At 36.9% G+C, this 13,286-nt stretch overlaps 1 protein-coding gene across 4 annotated transcripts in view; it reads left to right on the top strand.

Annotated features, from left to right (window-relative positions):
* B3GALT1 (beta-1,3-galactosyltransferase 1) overlaps positions 1–13,286 on the top strand; it is a 186,491-nt gene that overhangs the window by 58,079 nt on the left and 115,126 nt on the right. The window contains exon 1 of one of the 4 annotated variants that reach the window (XM_064660986.1): positions 2,327–2,436. The exons of the other annotated variants lie outside the window; for them this stretch is intronic. The gene's annotated coding sequence lies outside the window, so the exon portion shown is untranslated. Of the gene's footprint in view, positions 1–2,326; positions 2,437–13,286 lie in introns of those variants that run through there. 4 annotated transcript variants of the gene reach the window in all.

The following is a 13,286-nucleotide window of genomic DNA, read 5'->3' as shown; positions in this document are numbered from 1 at the left end:
TTTAGGGAAGAGTAAATTCAAAGAGGTGGCTCATTCTATCTTCATACCAAAATAATTTCAAGGCACTAATCACAGTAGTGTGCTGTAATGGTTTGATTCAAACTAGATTTAAACTATTGCTATAAAGACAGAAAATGTCTAGGCAGATGCAAACAAGTGTATCTCTGCTGGCATCATTGTGGTTGTGTAGAAGCTCCCTGATATACTATGGACGAGTTGTTTTTCTCCTTAGCTGAACTAAGCTCTGTTGAGGGAAATGTCACATTTTGAAGAGGTAGCTGAGAATACTGTTTAATACTGCATTGCCCTGGTGAAGCCATGACACAGCATTGTAAAGACACATAGGTGCTCAATTCTTTTACTAAGTAAATGAGAATACCAAAGCATTAAGAATATGGTGAGGTTTCTTGCTGTGGTAAACTCTCCTGGAAAGGGTAAGTGCAATAGTGAAACACAACCCTTCTGCCAATTCAGTACTTGAAATAAGCATCAAAACCCCTAACACAGTTTATAAGTTGTTCCAAAATTACCCAAACGCTTTAGTCAATTGTGATAACGTAAAATCTAATTTACAGTATAAAATTGAAAAACATCATAAAAGGAAAACTATCAAGTAATAAGTTTTAAATTTTATATATATTTGCATGTAATTCAGCAGCCTCTTTTTTATATATTTTTAATTAGGGAAAAAAAATGTTGTTCTGATTTTTTGTTTCTTGGAGCCAACGTGGGAAAAACAGCTTTTATCAACTGGCAGCCTGGTGTGAGCAGCCTTAAAGATGACCTGGTTAGAAGGTTGTGACACAGCCTGCCATCTCTTTGACAGTGTAACTCCAAAAAATACTTCTGAAGTTTCTTTTTGACACCGTTACCTGCAGTGCCTGAATGCTAGAGAAAAATAAAAGAGAAAGATAAAGAAATTGTCCTTGTCTCAGTGAGGATGTTTTCTATCCTCTAATACAGCCTGGGAGTGCTGGTCTAGCTTAGCGGTGTGCTAAGCAACATCTTAATCATTTGGGTTCTCAACAGAGCTGATTAAAGCTTTCTGTCAAAATGCTTTTTCAGGAAGAAATTATATACTCATCATAATCAAAATCTGTCAAATAATAAACACTTGCAAAATATTGTTTATAAAACAAAACTGATGCTTCTTGAAATTAGAGTTTATAACTTAACTATTTCAGCTAGGAATATGTCCTAATATGACATATGTCCTTAAAAAAGGACAAATAAAATATTGTGTATTCTGTGTTTTGAAACAGCTATTTTGGAATGAAATTTTTAAATAAAATTAGTCATAAAAAGGGTCAAAATCCTTTTGACTTTACTGATAGAGAATGCTTTCAATAAACCAAACCGATTTTGGAAGGCATAAGGATTCGTTCCATGAAAAATTGCAGAATGCTTTATTTTCCATTTTGGACCTCAAAAACTCCTTATTTAAAATTTAGCTTAGTCTTAAATGTAGTTAAGCTGCAGTTCAAACTAGAATTAAATACTGGCTTTATCAACTAAATATAATGCATTTAGACAAGAAGATATCTGAATACATATGAAACCCACTGTTTCTGCAATTTGGGGATGAATCAGTAGGAGGACTGAACAAAGAAAGATGGTACAGTCAGTCTTCACATGAGAGAACAAATGGAAATTCACATCTCTACCAGAATACTGTGCGACATGAATCACGAGAGAGAAAATAAATAAGAAAGACCAAAGAAAAGAAAGGCAGCACTCTGAGCTACATGTACAACTGAAGAAATGAAAAAGAGAGCCAAGTACAACACCAGTGTAATGGCAGAAAACAAGTTATGCCTAGAATCTGTAGAAAGATTAAAAACATTGGAATATACCAACAGCTTTGACTTCACTGCAGAAGCAAAACCTCAGCATTTGTTCATACCTGTAAAGTTTCCAGCATTCTTTAACATCTCCCCCAGCCATTTGCAGAACACAGAAATTACAGTATTTTGTAGTTTTAAAAATCTCCCAAATCTATGGGAATTATGAGCTGCATGTCTGTGGAAACCTAAACATGTCAATGTTTTCTTTTTCTCCCTAGTGAGTTTTATGTTCTTTGGAACACACTAATCTGATACCAGTTTGCTGTTTATACACTGAAGGAACCCGCACACTCTACCAGCATGCCTAAACTCTGGAGCTGGAGGAATTAATACTAATGCAAATGAGGGCAGTTTCGTTTACCTGCATACTGAAGTCCTGGTTGAATCTGCTGAGACTGACAACCAATTGCCATCTGCCCAGCTAGGAATGTGGCAAAGATAAGCAACAGTCAAGAAACCGCCCTATGAGCTCGGAGTCTAATTACCAGAAGAAATGCTCTGCAGTACAGCCAGCACAGTCATCTTTACAAGCATGCAATGCTGCCTGCATTTCACTTCAGATAGTAGAATGAACATCAGGAAATTTTTTCAGGTGAGGTTCCCAAAACATTCAATATCAGACATCTACTGCTGCAAATGAAAGCAGGAAGAGGCTGACCCCATATGGAAATTACATTGAGCCAGAAGTGCATGTGAAACTCCTGCCCCAAACGTGCAGGAGGCATAATCCCTGCTCGGGGATTTTGTGACCTTACAGAAGAGATGAATTCTCAGCTTTCTTCAGTCACTGAATTTAACACTGGCTCTTGCAACAGAGTGGGCATCTGTTAGCTTTTACCCCATGCTGGATTCAGACGTTCAATCACGTTAATCAGAAGTGCTGTGACTCTGCCTGGTCACATCAGAAAGAAGGGCTGGCATCATTGGGAGTGTGCCTCTTAGCAGGGCAGTGTTTGGAGTCTTACCTGTGCCTGCAAAGTTGCACTGCCCTCTTTCAGCCTGGAAGCTGATGTGGTTGACAGATCACAAATCAAACAGCTGACTCAGGCATGTGGGATCCTGGTGCAGGAGTGGAGCTGTGCTACAAATGTATGGTATTGGTACCTCACTGCAGAAGGAATGAAAGGGGAGAGAGTCATGCTCAGTCTATGAGATTTCATGTAAAAATATCAAGAAAAGAGCAGTAACCTCTATTTTCCTGTAGGTTTTCTTTATTTTTTTCTCTCCTTTTCTAATTTTTTGGGTTTCTTTTCCCCTACAACCTTATAATTTTTCCCATATTATTTCTCCTCTTGTCTGCTATTTAACTTACCCAAAATTTTCAAAAACAATAGGGGTCAAAAGAGAAGAATGCAATTAACAACTAGTTATTTTTGCTGTCCAATAAAAATAGAATACCACACAGTTGGAACTCAGAATAATAAAAGACCTCTTAGCTAAAATGTTATTATTTGAAATACAGTTCTTTCCTAATAGAAAAACACACTGAGATACAAGAAATTTTGGAAAAAATAATGGTCTGCTACGGCTTGTGAAAATGGATTCAGTGCATTATAGATAGCTACGTTTTAGTCCCAGAAATAGTTGATTTTCCTTGCTAGGTGTAAAAGATAATGTCTTTCACTTTCACGAACAGGAAGATATCTTAGAGAAATTTTTGACCTGTTTGGCAGAGACTCAAGTTAGTATTCTAACAAACCTGCACCCTTTAAAGCAGTAGTATACCTTAAAAAATTGTGTAGAGACAGCTAAAGAACAACATATACACAGAAGTTAATGTAACGATGTAGTAGAAGAGCAAACTGATATGAGGAGCACATGAGAAGCCAGGGTAATATGCCTGAAGGGTAAATGGCAGTACAGGAAGGGCAGGCAAGCTACTGTTGATAGGCATCATTTCATCTCAGGAAAAGTGTGTTAAATTAACAAAAATGTCAAACAGAATCATATTTGCCCATCGAAGCATTTAGAAAGACAACTCATATTGAGCAAGACTAAACATAATCGCCTTACCAAAAATGCATTCTGAACAAAATACAGTGGCTATTCTCACTATTGCAGTCAAACAGACAAGAGGCAAAACTATGTGAAAAAAGCAGGTCAGATAGCTACACCGAGTACTTAGAACTGAAGAGTAAGGAAATAAGTGCCTGGATAACAAGATTACAATGACCTGTTCATAACCTTTAACTTTCTAATATGATTCACTATAAAGTTACATTTCACAGTTCCAATTTGATATTTAGCTGCAAGCATTTTGTCTATTTGAGAATAGAGAGTAAAAGAAAAAGGAAGACTGCAAAGGGCAGCCTTTACTTCGTCTGATACTGCATCAAGCTCCTTATTTTTTCCTACATTAATTATCATGAGATGGGGAATAAAAATATTGTCTGTGTGTGTTCTGTGGAATTTAAGCTACTAAATGTGTTGCGGAGAAAAAAGTTAATTCTCTTCCTTGCTATATTGTTTATTAGTTCTGTAATCTTGCAGATTCTGCTAGCAGCACCCTTATCAGATTAACTGTATACTGTACTGGGTGCTCTCCAGAGAGAATACTGAAGGCTTTGAAAGGATGTTAAACTGTGCTACCACAGGAATTAGGAAAGCCACAGTGAGGTGACTTAGGTACCTACAAAGACTACCACAGACTCAAATTCATGGCAGCCTCACAGCAGAAACTGTCAGTTCTCAGTTTGTCTTTCTTTCTGTCACTTTCCTATAGGGACAGCAAATATTATGGCCTTTTGTAAGCCTTGTACTTAGTTTATATTACCAAAATCCTAGTGTGTGTGCAACCCCATCATCCCTAACATTCAGTATGTCCCAGTCAGACACCTGCATTGAAATACAAATTCCAGCAGTGGTCCAGGAACTTCCCAGCTAGTCTCAGTGGAAATGAGCTCAGCAGAAGACCTGGAGATTGACTGAACATCTGGCTGTTTTCACAGCAAAGCACTTGACTATTTGTTGCAGGTCTACAGGTGGGAATTTCAGACTGTCCTGGAGACACCCAAGAACAGCCTCTGCTGCACCTAAGGCACTTCATAGACACTGTATTAACGCTTCAATTTGTTAATTAACACCCTGAATAGAGAATCTGTGGGTCCCAAGGAGTCCCCAGAACAATTTCTGTAGCATTTTCCTGCAGATGCGGGAATGGTGACACAAGACAGCCTTTTCTATGTCACTAAGATGATAGAAAATGGCTCATCCATAGTGCAAGATGACTGACAGAAACATATACATCGGCTGGGATGGTCACCCTATTCAAAAGATTCCAAAAAATTTCCTTTGGTCTGTTACTAAGTACTTGGTGAATATCTGTGCAGCGCTTGTTTATGTGCTGAGATGTACAACTCTTAACCAGTCTTGTTATTTGGGGAGGCACCTTCACTTCCACGAACTGGATTCCTTTAGCATGCAACTGTGTTCTGCTCAGCACTTGCTACTAATGGTAGGATTCACTGACAAGAAACAAAGTTGAAGAAATTCCAAGTATAGAACTAAAAATATTGCAAAGTATATTTTTTTGTACTGTTCATATAAGGGAAAAGAAGTTGATTTTTTCATTTAAGAGAAAATTCAGAGTAGATTTTATGAGCCTTTGACAAAGAACAAATTATAAAAGACTGCCTATCAAAGAAATTAGTTGCCAAGATTGGGAAAGGAGATAAAGTGAGTTACTGGAAATATCTAGAAACATTTCTCTAGCAGCGTTTATGTGCAGACTTTACAGTTGCACTTTCGCATTTGGTTTTCATTTATATTAAATTCCTCTCACTGAACTATGATAAAAGGATAGTTTCTTCCTTTACTTGTTTAAATATAAGTTTTTTTAGTTAGCGAATACATACTCCTAATTCAAAGATCACAGTTATCCTTACAGGAAATATTTGATGGTACGGGTAATTCTGTTCTGCAATTCTGTGATTCTGCTCCATATTTTTCAATGAAAATATACGGATCTATTATGAATTATCTGTGACAAAGAGATTCCCTTTTCAGGGAGTGACTTTAATCCATGTAAGAGGGAAAGTGTTAAATATCATCCCCAACATGTTGAAGGATACTTAGTACTAACAAGCTTAAAAAGAAAGGTACTAACGTATAATCTGTATAATCTCTGAGACAAATGGCGTATTTGACAGTGAGAAAGTTTACATTGCTGTATCGAACTGGAGGTGTATAATCACAAGGAGTAGTGCTTTCAGATGGATTCCATGGCACACATATATAGTGTTTCAAAGAGTATTATCATTAGAACTCCTTATGCAAAAATTATGTGTTAAAAACAAGCTGCCGGTTCAGACCAAAAAAAAAAACACCCATCAAATTGTTTTTATAGATTTATTGTTTACTCATTAAAAGGCATGAAATGTTTTTTTAAATCCTACAAGGCAATATGTAGATACTCATTATTTACCTATAAATAGTCATTGCATCAGAAGTCATTTCAATTTACAGTCATACCTGAAAGACTTTCCACTACTACTCTACCTTTTGAAGTGATGTCCTTTCCTATCCTTTGATTTTGTAAAAACAGTTGTAGCATGTGATTTTATTTTGGTTAAAATTGGGTTTTTGTTTTCAGTGTATCATAGAAATAAAATGAATGGTTGAGATAAAAATACACTAATTCAAATGTTAAGGTAGGGAGAAATAAATTTGGTTTGCAAAAGAGTGTTTCAGGTCTTTTTGCCTTTGTCAGCATGCACATAGTAAATTTTAGTACTGTCCAGCAGTAGATGAGAGAAGAGAATAGGTATTCCTCCCATTCCTTTCTAAATGTGTATATAGGTAGTACAATTTTGGTTAAATGAGTTTAGAGAGAGATGGAATATTTTAGTGTCTCCAAGAATCAACATTGCAAACCAAAGCCTTTTTTTAGTACTTGCTTATATCAGAATAATTGCATAAATCACTGAGGCATCAAGTATGAAAATATTTCAGAAGTGTCAACTATTTTTAATGTTAGAAGGTAGCCCAGGAATCAGCTACAGATATTGCACAGAAATGAAATAGCCTTTAGCAGGATGACTTACAATCTAAAATCAAGATATTCTGTGACTTGAACATAAAGTTGAACTTTAGAAACTGAAGATCTACAGCCTGTATTGTTTGTGCAGCTGTTAATAGCACTGAATCATGAGTTCATTACAGCTTTATGATAAATTGTCTGATAGATGGTAAATTGAAAAAACAGTGAAAGATCATAAATAAGACTACTTTCAACAACCTAGCATGAATGGTCAGTGAAGGATCTTAAATAACATGACTTTCCTTCACAGCTTGTGAATAATTTGTACCTTAATGAGTTTGAGGGGGCAGGACAATATCATTCTTATAAAAATATAGGGACAGAGCAGCAACTCTGGATATACTCTGATTCTGTTTTCTTTTAGATTTTGAAGTAGCAGTCTGATTTTATTAGTTGCAATGGAGGTATCCATGTTTTGGTTACCTTATTGCTGCAGACTGCACTGATGTGGCTGCGCTGAATCCCACAACTTACTGCTTCCCTCTCTCTTCCCACATAGACACCACAGATTTGTGCTTTGTAAAAGGAGGAAATATCTGTCTGTCAGAGTAAAGCAAGCTGCCACCACAAATATTCTCTGTCTAGTTCTTGGCATAAACCTGTTATCATAGAAGGAAATTTCTTTGTGGGCCACAACACACTGTGGATTCAGGGAGCAAAGACACAGGCAGAAGGCAGAGGGTACAATGGGAATGACATACAACATATTCCCCCTATTTTGTTAATTTTTCACTGATCTACAGTTTTTCCTGAGCCACAGAAATTTTCTTCAGACTTAGAGGCAGAATAAAAAGAGAAGTATAAATATGCAGGACAAAAGACATAATTGAAATTATTTGCAAGAATGTTCTTAATTCTCCAAAATCAGCAATCTCTGTGTGCCAGCACAGAAAGATGACACAACATGGTTTATTGATACATGTGAAATCTCAGAAAGGGCTCTTTCCTTTGCAAAATCTTCCCTTAATGAGAAAGAAGAGGACTAGATCCCTGGTTTAATCTGTATTTCTCCAAGTAATTATGCATCTATTGTTTAAGGATTCTGAATTACCTGAAGGTGTCCTCTAAATGTTAATTTCCTTTTACTGGTATGATAGGATACATTTTGAAACCATATGATCAAAGACACAGGATTTCTTAAGATGAAATGGCTTTGAAGATCATAAACAGACTCCTGGAAAGTAAAATCTACATGGAAATTATTTAGTCAGATTAAGATGCAGAATTTGAGATGGCTCTAATTATTTCTGGTAGGAGGATGACAAATACAAGGGCAGAGATGAGTAAAGGTTCAGGGATTTATATTATGTTGCCTTCAGGAATTTATTGCAATGGAATAAAGCCGTTTAAAAGCAGCAGCCACTTTGGTATTCAAATGTTTTTGGCTTGCTTTTTTTCTCTAAGGTGAATAAGTCCAGGGAATTTTGAGTCTGATATTTAGGTATACTAAATACTCTCTCACTGCATCTGGGGAAAATCAGTTACACACTGTTAAGGAATCTGTAGTCTAGCTCTAATGCCTTTTTTTAATTTTATAGGATTCTGCTTGTATTTGTCATGTTTAAAGGTTTTATATTATAAATATTTAAAGGATCATTTGGAGGTGACACAACTAAGGTAGATAATGACTGTTGAGCTTAGACTAAATTGTTAGATACGTACTGAGAGAAACGCCAAGAAGACTCTTTCTTCAGGTGAACTGCTGGTAACCTCAGGCAGATACAGAAGCATAGACATCTATTTTAGGCGTACTCCAATGCAGTTCTTCATGCAAGGCAAGTCTCAGCCTCACGAAAGAAATCCTTTCGTCATTGCTTCATCTGCGTCCTGTCATCATAATTAAAAAAAGCTTTTCATGGGAGTTTCTTAATTCCTTACTCTTCAACACTAAACAGTAGTTCCTTCCTCTTGTAGGGGAGTTCTTAGATAGCAACAAATACTACTACTACATGGAAGAGATATTAGCTAACTCAAGCAGAAAAAATCTCAGTTATTAAGAAATGAAAATTTCAAAACTACTGAGGAAGTATGTGTTATCATATGAAATATTAAGATCAACTTACTATTTTTAACACTTTAACAGATCATTTGGACTTTTTTTTTTCTTCTAGACAATCCGTGTTTGGAAGAACTGATTTCACATCAGGGAAAACAAATTATGGCTTTCCAATTAATGCCTTGAAATTTTAATTTCATTGAGGGTTAGGAGACAGGAAAAGGTGCACAGAGGAGAAATAATCTGGGGAAAACAGTTGGAACTGACAACAGCAGGAAGGGATAGAGAGCTGGAACTGAGAATCTGAGACTTGATAAGTAGTCCTCTGCTTGGGCTTTGTAGCTAAAGATAGAGGCCTGGCCACCTTCCCTGCCAACCCCTTACAATGATATGCATCATTCTTGCACAGATGGCACATGACTGTTGCCATCCACCTTGTTGCCCCTGCAGGACAGAAAGGCTTTGGCTGCTAGTCTACAATATCTTTAAGTCTCCATTTAAACCTAAGTATTATTATTAAACATCCTAGATAGTTATAAACTGCACACATTAAATGAGTCACAGAGAGAAAAACATTCAGAACCTGTTTATGGAAGATTCTTGCAGACTTTTAAAAACTATATTTTTAAAATTAAATTTGGACAGATTTTTTCCAATATGTTTGGGCTCTTCTAGCTTTCCAGACAACAAAGTTGTCTTATCATATCAAATACAAGGTTGTGGAAATGTTGGTTCACCCCAAAGCCTATTCATATTTTCCTCCAATTTATATCACATGTTGGAAACTGGAAAGCACCTTTATTGCACCATGTGACAGTAGTTAAAAAAGACCTACACACCCCCTGCCAACAAATAAGAGACTTACATCTGAACAGGTACATTTTTAAAACTAGGAAGGCTAGCAGAACCCAAATTCTACTTTACTGTCCGAAGTCCCACTTGGTTCCCTCTAAGAGCAACACATCACACACTACTACCCAAGTGATGTCTCTCCAGATTAATACAGGGAGCTATTCACTGTGTTAAAGGAAGAATGCTTTAGGCCACAGAAGAAACAAAAATCATTTAAAGCTCCCTCTGCACAGGCAAAGGGAAACAAACTGGAGAAGGGCTAGGAGACTAATTTGGTGCTGCATTTGTGTTTCTTAGTAGGAATCATTATATCTTCAAGTTTGCAAAGGAAGCCCAAGTAGCAAAATATGCTGGAGAAGAGGCTTGTAGAGGTAGCAAATTTGCTGCACTGAGCAACCCGCAGCATTTTTTGTTGTAATTGCATTCACAGAAATGTTCTGGTTTTCCATTTCTGGAGATTTGTTTTGGTCATTCCACGGTGCTCTATTGCAAAACCACTGTTTGGTGGTGCACTGGTGCCAAGATTTGATAACTTATTTCAAAACTCTGGTTTATTTGGTTGTGTACTAGCAGCAGGACTTGATAACTCATTTTGAAGTAGGATGAAATAGGACCTGGCCATTAGCATTTCCAAGGCAAGCACTGTGCATTAAGGCTACAGGTCACCAATGTGCTCTACTTTTGACACATCTTCATGGGTTGTTTTTCTGAGATTGAGTTTGTACTTTTATTTCCTCCTGCAGAAGCCTACTTATTTTTCATTGATTTCCATTAAAGTAAGGAGAGCACTGATCCAGAAACAGTTCATGAATTGCATTATCCAGTTTAATTAGAGTGAACAGAAAGTTTCTGCACAGACAGAAGAGTCAGCATTCAGCCTAAACTGCAGCTTTGGACAGTAATGGCTGAGGCTAGCAATGAACTAAAGTGAGAGCAGTGCCAATTACCCCTTCCACTCATTATACAGTACATTAAGAATGATGCTATAGCATGTTCTCTGTTTTAATATTTAGTACTATATAGTAAATATGTCTGTTTAAATATCTTTCTCAATCCTAAACCATGTCAGAAACAGTCCGATAATGAGTTTGTTTGAAGTATGTTTTCAATCAAATTCTTGGTTTGGATTTTCTAGTTTTTAATAAAATATTTTGCTATCAAGCCAATTAAACGTTTGTAGTAACAAAAAGCTGATAAGCTGCATTCACTGTGAAAGTACTTTTTATGCCTGTAAGATAGTGTCATGGTAGCATCTGGAGCACAACAGAAATGTTACCATGCAGATTTTCAAATTTTGAGTTATTATTTTGTTGTGAAAGGTTTACTATTGAGGTCATGTCTACAAGGTGGTTAAAAGTAGGCTGCGGTTTGCATAAACATATCCAAGCAAAGCACCAGTTTGCCAAGCCAAAGGCAGTAGTTAGGCAAGCTCAGTGTGAGCTGACCACCTGCATTAAGGGCTCCCACATAGATTCTTATCCCACATAAAGTTCTTTTCTGCAGCAGATGCACAGTCAGTGTTTGAGTTGTCAGAAATAATTGTACTTCAGCTGCAATTCAGAGTACACAGAAGGACACAAGAGGTCATGTGCAGGATAAAAATGAAATAGCTAGTGCATAGATAGTTTCACATTATTTTAATTGTTAAATAGTAAGCATGTAATTTTAAAACACCGTTGGCATGGCTTAAAAGCCTATACTCAAATCCAGCACAGCAATCTCCTTTCTTTCGTAAATCTGACCAGTGGAGTTAGAGACAGCAGGGGAAAAACATCTCTCAGAGTGGAGAGAATTTGAGGCTGGAAGGGTGGTGGCACAAAGAAACCCTTCAGAGCTAGCAACAAATTTGCCATTGAAATGCTATGCTGGTGCCTGTTCTGTCCCAGGACAATATACTGCAGGCAAAACTAGTTGACCCATCTACTGACCCACTACCTGCAGCATGTGTGGTCCAGGATCAGGAGAGGAGCTGCCCAGCAAGTACATGACATGCTACCACCATGGCCAAGGAACATGGAACTGTGTGGGAAGTGGAAGAGTTGAGTCTGTACTAAATAAATGAGACTGAGCAGGCACGTGAAATAAAATCAAAGTCAAATGAAGTAGAATGGATGGATTAAAAAGAAATTTTTTCACTAGTACATAGCCTGTGTAGAAATTAAAAAAAAAAAAAAAAAACAAAAAAACCACACACACAGGAACGTATTTATGTTATGATACATTAGAAAACCATTTTTGTCTCCGAGAATTTACAGCAGCTCCTCACAGTTTCTTTGTAAAAAACCCCACCTTTTTACCTTTTCAAATACTGCTTACATGCAGAATATACAGTATGTGCTTATTATTCATTTAGGGGTTTTGCTGGTGAGAATTTTTTATTTTACTTTGATAACACTTTCTTAATTTGGGTATAAATCTAGCTTTATATCTTTTCAAACAGAAAAACACAGTTCATTTACATGATTGTTCTCCTTATAAATCATGTAATATACACTGAGAATATGCTGGGGGGGGAACTATTCTCTCTTTTCCTGTGTGCACTATAATATATCAGTTTCTGCAGCAATAATTTAAACACCTAAAAGTTGCTACTGAAATCCTCTGTTATTACAGTTCTGGGAAAGAGAGATTTAAATACGTAGTTTCTGAAACATATGCGCTTGGGAAATGCTAAAAACGTGGCACTGAATTCCTTCAATTAGAAGAAGATGTATTAAAAAGAATATTATGCATGAACTCTGTATGTGGGATTCTCTTTTTCAATAAATGCTCCCAATATATAATTCTTTTCTTAAATGGCATGGGATTCTCATAAATAAAAGGTCTCCAAAATTAGCCAGTCTTTGCCATCACAAATATATGCTTGTCTTAGTTATTTGGCTGACATTGCTGCTTTGGGCATCTCGAGGCAGTGTAAATAGAGCAGGTGTTTGAGTGCAGGTGGGTGTGATGGGGCCATGTGCCTGGCTAAGATGCACATACTGCTGCTGGACACAGGAAGCTGAGCACAGTGCAGGAATGCTCTGAGGGGTTAAAGAGGCACCTTATGGTCTGCAACTAGAGCATTGTGGTTACATGCCCAAGGTTAGTCAACAATCAGACGTTGTTACCACAGAATCAGACAGGTGGAAGCTCTTGATTTTCATTTGCCTCCTTCTATAGCATGTGATATAGTCTTTTTCTCAGTCACTTGAGCACTTTTACCAGGTAACATTCCTTCTATTCTATTTGTAGGACATGTTGATGTCACACAATGTCTTTGGCTCTTTTCCAATACCACATAGAAGTTGGCAAGGATTTGTGTGTTTTTAATAAGTATATAAGATTTTTAATAACTTAGTCTCTCTAGGGACAGATATTTCTGTTTCATGGTGTACAGGAAGATTGAAAAAAAAAAATCAACTCCACCTGGGGATTACTCTTGACAATGTCATTAGCTCATTGTCTGAAGTCCGGGGAGAATTATTTTCTTTACCCTGATAGTCTCATGAATTACAAGAATTAAGTATTCTTGTGGAATTCAGCACATAGCTGAATGAAGATCAGATCTGCTATA

This window comes from Pseudopipra pipra, chromosome 7 (genome assembly GCF_036250125.1).
Source record: "Pseudopipra pipra isolate bDixPip1 chromosome 7, bDixPip1.hap1, whole genome shotgun sequence".
Taxonomy (NCBI): Eukaryota; Metazoa; Chordata; class Aves; order Passeriformes; family Pipridae; genus Pseudopipra; species Pseudopipra pipra.
The sequence above is the reverse complement of the archived record's forward strand: the minus strand, read 5'-3'. Positions and strand labels throughout refer to the sequence as shown.